We start from the raw sequence: 8,811 nt of genomic DNA, 5'->3' as shown, positions 1-8,811 counted from the left end.
ATTCAATTTATCTTGAAAGTATGTGTGAAATGCACATTCCACAAAAATGCTCAGATGCATAACTCTCAAAATATGTGTTTGAACAATAGGTCTCGAATTTTTAAAGACAAGGTGAAGAAACCATTGGGTTGTATAATTTTTTTATTAATCACAAAGAAACAACATGATTCAAAGACATCAACAACAGCAATGGAAGTTCAAGTGAATTGTCTGCCTCCAATTCTGATCACAGAGAAACACTCCAATAGGAAAGAGGGCACAACATCCTGCTCCATTTTCAAAAGCTGCAATGTCAAATATTACAACCTGTAACAAAAAAAGGTCATGTGATAAATATTGTTTACATATCGATTACAGTAACAGAGGCATATATGGTCTAATAGGAAGGGGGAACAGAAGGGCAGGACATGGGGAACAATGAACAGATGAGATGTGAAACCAAGGTAAGTTAATAGTGGTGATAATGCCAGTTAATTACATGTGTGGGATAAGTAACCACTCTTGCAACTCAGAGCTACTCTTGTTTCTGCAACTGATCTTCCGTTCTTTCATTGTTCCTATTTTTCTCATATTAATAATTCTAATTATAGAAGGTTTTCTAACTAAAAGCTTATTAGCATTTTGTAATGAAACCGATAAACAATACAGTCTCATTCTCTAATGGAAGAACACAGTACATAGCGTTCGTAAATAACTTGATCCAACAAAACTTTTTATATGAGTATCTGGACATTGATTACATGACATTTAATTTTAAGTATCAATACAAACACTTACATAAAACATTATTTACACTCAAAACCCATTATTCAAAACTGATGTCCATATGTGTAACTGTTTACAGTAGCAATTATTAATATAGTTACTATTGCTAGCTTTAATATGGATTGTTAAAAAGTTTAGAAATGTTAACTTAAAAATGAACTGTAAGCAAAATCTTTTCTGTTAAAAAGTTAATGTTGAAACCACTGGAGAAACATTATAATGTTAATGTATTATTGTAGTCATCATGTACACTGAAAAAAAAATTTGCAACACCAAAAAGTAATTAACGTAGAGTAATGAAATTTCAGGAACATATATGTCTAAGTAACTTATTTAAGTGATTAACGTTGCAAGATCACAGGATAATATAAGTGCGAGATACACCATTGCAAATGTGATACACTAATACATTGAAATCCAGTGTAACTGCCCGAATGTAAGCATGCAAACGTGCATGCATTGTGGTGGATATGAGTTTGTGGGATGAAGTTCCATGCCTGTTTCACATTGTCATCAAAACAGGGATGGTTAATGCTGTTTTTGGGAGACACTGGAGTTGTTCGATGATGTCCCGTGTGCACTGAATTGGAGCCAGACCTGGTGATCAAACAGGTCAAGGCAACATGTTGACATACTGTAGAGTATACACCCATGCCTCCATCTTTGCTACCCACCCAGTTTACCTCTACCCTGTTGCTTCATAACCTGGGTTGTGAGTAACTGAATCCACTTTCTCTTCTTCCCCTTCTTTCCCCTCTCTCCTCCCTGATGAAGGAACAAAGTTCCAAAAGCTAGGATACGTAAATTTTCTGTTATGTTTTGTGTATCTATTGGCTGTACTGGCCAGCCCCTCTATCTCTTTGTTAGTATTTGTTTCACGTCTTTATATGAGATTTTCCATCATCACAATAATGTTAGTTTATAATTTATGGACAGCCTAATCCATTATTTCCTGTCAAGGTTTGAAACTTTAGTAAATCATAATTTTTGTCTTGGTAAAATAAAGGTGATTAGATGTTTCCCTCATGCACATGTAAGAGACTGTCAGTTCACATCTACGTTTATAATCTGCCATCCACCAGGAGGTGCATGGTACAGGGTAAGTCCCATTGTACCAGTTATCAGGGTTTCTTGCTGTTTCATTCATGTATGGAGCGTGGAAGAATGATTGTCTGAATTTGTTTGAATGCCTCTGTGTGAGCAGTAATCATTCTAATCTTATCTTCACGAACCTGTGAGAGCAATATGTGGGGGGGTTGTAGTATATCCCTAGAGTAATCATTTAAAGACAGTTCTTGAAACTTTGCTAATACACTTTCTTGGGATAGTTTACACCTGTCTTCAACAGTCTGCCATTTCAGTTCCTTCAGTATCTCTGTGACACTCTCCCATGGATTAAGCAAACCTCTGACCATGCTGCCTTTCTTTGTATACATTCAATGTCTCCTGCTAGTCTCATCTGGTACAAGTCCCACACACTTTAGCAATAGTCTAGGGGGGAGGGGGGGGGGGGGGGGCACACTAATGACTTGTAAGCATCTCTTTAGTAGACTGATTGCACTTCCCCATTATTATACCAATAAACCAAAGTCTACAACCTGCTTTACCCACAACTGAACCTATGTGATCATGCCATTTCATATACCTACAAAGTGTTACACACAGGTATTTGTACGAGTTGGCAGATTCCGACAGTGACTCACCAATATTATAGTCACAGGATACTAAGTTTATACATTTCCAAACATTCAGAGCAAGTTGCCAATCACTGCACTATGTTGAAATCTCATCAAGATCTGACTGAATATTTATGCAGCTTCTCTGAAATAGCACTTCATTACAGATAACTGCATCATCTGCAAAAATCCTGATTTACAGCAAGGTCATTAATGGACGAGAACTGCAAGGGCCCCAACACACTTCCCTGGGGCACACCTGAAGTTACTTCTACATCTGATGATGACTCTCCATCCAAGGTAACATGCTGTGTCCTTCCTATCAAAAAGTCCTCAATCCAGTCACGAATTTCACTTGATACCCCATATGATCATACTTTTCACAGTCAGTGTAGGTGTAGAACAGAATAAAATACTGTTAGGAAATCAAGAAACACTATCTACCTGTTGCCTTGATCCAACACATTCAGCAAGTTATGTGAGAAAAGTGAGAGTTGGATTTCATATCATCAATGTTTTTGAAAACCATGCTGGTTGATATTGAGAAGGTAGTTCCGTTCGAGATACCTCATTATGTTTGAGCGCAAAATATTTTCTAAGAATCTACAACAAATCGATGTCAAGGCTACTGGATGGTAGTTTTGTCACTCCTACAACCCTTCTTGTAGACGGGTGTGATCTGTAACTTTTTCCAAAAACTAGGTAAGGTTTTTTGGATAGATTACAGTGAGAAGAGAGGATAACTCAGCCACAAATTCAATATAGAATCTGACTGCGATTCCATCGGGGTCTGGAGCTTTGTTTGATGACTTCAACTGTTTCTCAACACAACTGACACTAATACCTATTTCGTTCATTTTTTCAGTGAACGAGGATTGAATTGGGGCAATTCTCCTGGGTTTTTATTTGCAAAGGAACATTTGAAAATCGAGTTCAGAATTTCAGCTTTTACTTTGCTACCCTCAATTTCAGTTCCTGTCTCACTTGCTAGGGACTGGACACTAACTTTTGTGCCACTAACAGCCCTTACATACGACCAGAATTTATTTGGATTTTGTGAAATGTCATTTGACAATATTCTGCTACAGTAGTCATTGAAGGCATCATGCACTGCTCTCTTGACAGCCAAACATGTTTCATCCAGTGTCTCTCAATCTATAATCCTACACTTTGTTTTACACCTATTATGCAGTAATCTCTGTTCCTTTAGACGTTTTCTTTACAGTGACTGTATACCACGGAGGTTCCATCCCATTATGAACTGTTCTACTAGGAACCTATCTACTCAGTGCGTGGTCAACTGTTGTTTTCAAGTAGAGGAAGAGCACCTCTACATGCTCCTGACCTGTCCTGAAAGTTTCAAGTTCCTCACTGAGATAAGATATTACTAATTTCTACTTAGTTAACTGAACGCATAATAAGAGGATCCTCATGACACAGTAAATAACTGTGCGTCAGTCGGGTGTGGCCAATGCGGAGCCGACAAACGACGACTGAGTCCCTGCGGGTGGCTCGCAGGGATGACCGCCAAACAGTCGTCGTCTCCTTGTTACGACGGAGTTTTTTTGGCACGGGCAGGTTGCGCCATTCAGTGTCCCAGAAATCGAAAACTTTGCGGCGTAATAGTGCCCGCAAATCAGTCGCCGGGAGGCTAATCTCCAGATGTGGTTTACTGATGGCCTCTTTCACCAGGCGGTCAACATTCTCATTGCCGGGGATCCCAACATGGCCTGGGGTCCACACAAAGATCACAGAGCGGCCGCTACGTGCAAGAGTACGCAGGGACTCATGGACAGCCATCACCAGACGAGAACGAGGGAAATACTGGTCGAGAGCTCGTAAACTGCTCAGGGAATTGCTACAGATAACAAAGGACTCACCTGAGCAGAAGCGGATATACTCTAGGGCACAAAAGATGGCGACCAGCTCAGCTGTGTAAACGCTGCAGCCATCCAGCAAGGAACGTTGTTCAGAATGGTCCCCTAGAGTAAGCGCATATCCGACACGACCAGCAACCATCGTACCGTCAGTGTATACAACGCCAGAGCCCTGATACGTGGCCAAGATGGAATAAAAACGGCGGCGGAAGGCCTCTGGAGGGACGGAGTCCTTCGGGCCCTGTGCCAAGTCGAGCCGAAGGCAAGGGTGAGGAACACACCATGGGGGTGTGCGCAAAGTGGCCCGGAAAGGAGGTGGAACTATAAAAACCCTAAGCCCGGAGAGAAGCTCTTTGACGCGGACCGCGATCGTACAACCTGACCGGGGCCGACGTTCAGGAAGATGGACGACCGATTACGGAACAGGAGACGATAGTTTGGATGCCCGGGCAAGCTAAAAACATGGGCAGCATAAGCGGCCAGAAATGTTGGTGCCTCAATAGCAGTGGAGGGACACCAAGTAAGCCGGGCATCGAACGGGGTCCAACAGTTGCAACGCTGAGGGCGACGCTGAGCCATACGCCACACTCCCATAATCAAGCCGGGACAGCACAAGGGCTTTGTAGAGCTGCAGCCGCGTATTACGATTGGCACCCCAAGTTGTGTTGCTGAGGCAGCGAAGGGCATTCAGATGCTGCCAGCACTGACGCTTGAGCTGACGAATATGTGGAAGCCAAGTAAGCCGGGCATCGAACAGTAATCCCAGAAAACGGTAAGTGTCAACAACCCTGAGCATGGCATCCTGAAGATAGAGCTCAGGGTGGGGATGGACAGTTCGACACCGACAAAAGTGCATAAAAAAAGTCTTCGCAGGAGAAAATTGAAACCCATGAGCTAGGGCCCATGCCTGCGCCTTGCGTATGGCTCCCTGCAACCTACGTTCTGCAACACTAACGGTGGAGGAGCTGAACAAGATGCAGAAATCGTCAGCATATAACGTGGGTGAGACAGACGACCCAACTGCTGCTGCAAGGCCATTAATGGCCACAAGGAGAAGGGGCACGCTCAATACTGAGCCCTGTGGAATGCCGTTCTCCTGGATATGAAGTGAACTATGGGATGTGCCAATTAAAACGCGGAATGTCCGAACGGATAAAAAATTCTGAATAAAAATGTGGAGAGAGCCCTGGAGACCCCACCCGTGCAACATGGCGAGTATATGGTGCCGCCACGTCGTGTCATATGCTCTGGAGAGGTCGAAAAAGACGGAGACAAGGTGTTGGCACCTGGAAAAAGCAGTGCGGATTGCAGACTCAAGAAAGACCAAAGTATCGGCGGTGGAACGGCCCTGACGGAAGCCGCTCTGGCACTGAGCCAGAAGACCCCGAGACTCGAGCAGCCAACACAGCCGTCGACTCACCATACGTTCCAGTAGCTTGCACAGAGTATTTGTCAAGCTGATGGGTCGATAGCTATCCACAGTAAGCGGGTCCTTACCAGGCTTCAGCACCGGAATGATGGTACTTTCTCGCCACTGCGACAGAAAGACACCATCGCCCCATATGCGGTTGAAGATGGCAAGAACACATTGCTGACAGACCGGGGACAGGTGTTTGAGCATCTGATTGTTGACGCCATCTGGCTCTGAGGCTGTATCGGGGCACTGTGCCAGGGCGCTTTGGAGTTACCACAAACTAAATGGGGCGTTATACGTCTCAGGGTGGCGAGAAGCAAAAGAAAGCCGTTTGCCTTCCTCCCGGCGTTTAAGCGCGCGAAACGCAGGCGGGTAATTCCCCGACGCAGAGGCCCGAACATAGTGCTGTGCGAAATGCTCGGCGATTGCATCAGCATCGGTGGATACCGCCCTGTTGATGGTAAGCCCTGGAACACCTGTAGTGTGCTGCACTCCAAAGATGCGCCGAATCTTCATCCACACCTGGGAGGGTGAAGTATGGGAACCAATGGTGGAAACGTACCTCTCCCAGCACTCCTGTTTCCGCCTCTTGATGAGCCGCCGTGCCTGAGCACGGAGACGTTTGAAGAAAATGAGGTTATCCAAAGACGGGTGCCGCTTATGTTGCTGAAGAGCCCGCCGATGTTCTTTAATGGCTTCAGCGACCTCCGGAGACCACCAAGGCACTGCCTTTCACCGGGGGCACCCTAATGAACGAGGAATGGTACGTTCCGCAGCGGAAACAATCGCTGCAGTCAGTGTCTCAACCGCCACATCGATGGTACCGTGGGGGAGAGATGCAGCAGTGGCAGCAGAGGAGAATGTTTCCCAGTTTGCCTTGCTAAATGCCCATCTAGGCAGGCGTTCATGGGATCGATGCTGGGGTAGTGAAAGGAAGATGGGAAAATGGTCACTACCACACAAGTCGTCATGGACTCTCCAGTGGACCGATGGTACAAGCCCTTGGCTGCACAACAACAGATCAATGGCCAAGAACGTGCCATGCGCCACACTGAAATGCATGGCAGCGCCAGTGTTTAAGAGGCAGAGGTCAAGTTGGGAGATGAGATTCTCGACATCTCTGCCTCGGCCAGTAATCTTCGATCCACCCCACAGGGGATTGTGGGCGTTAAAATCCCCAAGGAGAAGAAAAGGCGTGGGAAGTTGGGCGACAAGTGCAGCCAATTCGGTCAGGGAGACTGTACCACCTGGAGGGAGATAGACACTGCAGACGATTATGTCCTGGGTAGTCCTTACGCGGACAGCCACAGCTTCCAAAGATGTTTGAAGGGGCACAGGAGCACTATATACAGAGGTAAGGACATACACGCAGGCTCCACCTGACACACTATTGTAAGTGCTACGGTTGCAGTAATAACCCCTGTATCCACGGAGGACAGGGGTCCGCATTGCCGGGAACCAGGTTTCCTGGAGAGCAATGCATAAAGCAGGTGTCAAGCTTACAAGCTGACGTAGCTCAGGTAGATGGCTAAAATAACTGCCACAATTCCACTGGAGGATTGTACAAAGCGTGTCCTGTAGAGGCATTCAGGCACTGAAAAGGCAAATTACTGGGCAGGGTCACATGCTGCCACCGACTGAGTGACGGACATCGCTACGGCCATCGTTTCTGAGGAGACGGCGAGATCCAGGTCATCAGGGGACGCAAAGAGCTCGACCTCATCCTCAGAGGCTGAGCTGACAGGAAGTGTTGGTGCGGGAACCACTGGGTCCTTATCCTTCTTGGAGAGCTTCCTCTTCTCTCTCTTGTCTTTGGGAGGAGGGTTGGAATGCTGGGAGGGCTTTCCTGACGCATTATCAGGAACAGAGGAAGAGCGTGAAGCCCTTCGACCAGCAGCTGGTGGCTTCTTCAGCCACTGGCTAGTGTCTTGTGAGAAACTGGTGAAGTCCTTGGAAGGGACTCCCCCAAGGGATCCCTTCCGAACAAGTGAGGCCAGAGGAGGCTGTTGCGTCTCCGGCTGAGCAGCCAGAGAGAGCTGTCGCTTCCCCGGCTGAGGAGCCGGAGAGGGCTGTCGCCACTCTGGCTGAGAGATGGGGACTGATGTCCCGGGTTGCTTGGGGCGCACTGCTCCCAAACTGTGTGTTTTGGGAGCAGTGGAAGAGAGAGTGGCCCCCACCGGTGGTGGGGCAGGCGAAACGTGACTGTTCGGTGGGCCAACTGTGAAAGGAGTCTTTGCAGGAACTGGTGGCTGCAGTGTTACAGCAGCATAACTCCTCAACATAGGTGTGGGGTTGAGACATTCTAATTTCTTCCTCGCCTCTTGGTAAGTTAAACGGTCCAGGGTCTTAATTTCTTGTATCTTCTGCTCTCGTTGGTAGACTGCACAGTCTGGCTAGCAGGGAGAATGATGCTCCCCACAGTTAACGCCGGTGGGAGGTGGAGCACACGGAGCATTTGGATGCGAAGGTCATCCACAATCGCGACATGTGGGGCTGGCAGTGCACCTGGAGGACACGTGTCCGAATTTCCAGCACTGGAAGCATCGCATAGGGGGCGGGACAGAGGGCTTGAAATCGCACCGGTAGATCATGACCTTGACCTTCTCAGGCAAGCAGTTGCCCTCAAAGGCCAGGAAGAAAGCACCGGTAGCGATCCTATTATCCTTGGGTCCCCTAAAGACACGACGAACGAAGTGTGCATCTCGTCGTGCCAGGTTCTCCCGTAGCTCGTCATCAGACGGTAGCAGAAGATCTTTATGAAAGATAATCCCCTGGACCAAATTTAGTGACTTATGGGGAGTGACGTTAACAGGTATGTCACCAAGCTTCTCACAGGCGAGCAACGCCCTTGACTGTGCAGAGGAAGGTGCTTGTATCAAAATGGCCCCGCTCCGCATTTTGGAAAGAGAGGCCACTTCCCCGAACTTATCTTCAAGATGGGTCACAAAGAACAGAGGCTTAGTCCCCAAAAATGAATCCCCATCAGTTCTGCTGCACACAAGATATCGCGGTGAATATGGCTCCTGTCTGTCCGCAGCCCTGCGTCCCTCCCAGGGCGTGGCTAGGGAAGGGGACGATT

The 8,811-nt window shown here is 47.0% G+C and overlaps 1 long non-coding RNA gene across 1 annotated transcript in view; it reads right to left on the bottom strand.

Annotated features, from left to right (window-relative positions):
* Positions 1-245: 245 nt before the first annotated feature.
* Positions 246-8,811, bottom strand: part of LOC124620196 — a 37,288-nt gene continuing 28,722 nt past the window's right edge. The window contains exon 4 of the long non-coding RNA XR_006980171.1: positions 246-306. This is a non-coding gene — a long non-coding RNA (uncharacterized LOC124620196). The remainder of the gene's footprint in view (positions 307-8,811) is intronic.

This window comes from Schistocerca americana, chromosome 1 (genome assembly GCF_021461395.2).
Source record: "Schistocerca americana isolate TAMUIC-IGC-003095 chromosome 1, iqSchAmer2.1, whole genome shotgun sequence".
In the NCBI taxonomy this organism is placed as follows: Eukaryota; Metazoa; Arthropoda; class Insecta; order Orthoptera; family Acrididae; genus Schistocerca; species Schistocerca americana.
The sequence above is the reverse complement of the archived record's forward strand: the minus strand, read 5'-3'. Positions and strand labels throughout refer to the sequence as shown.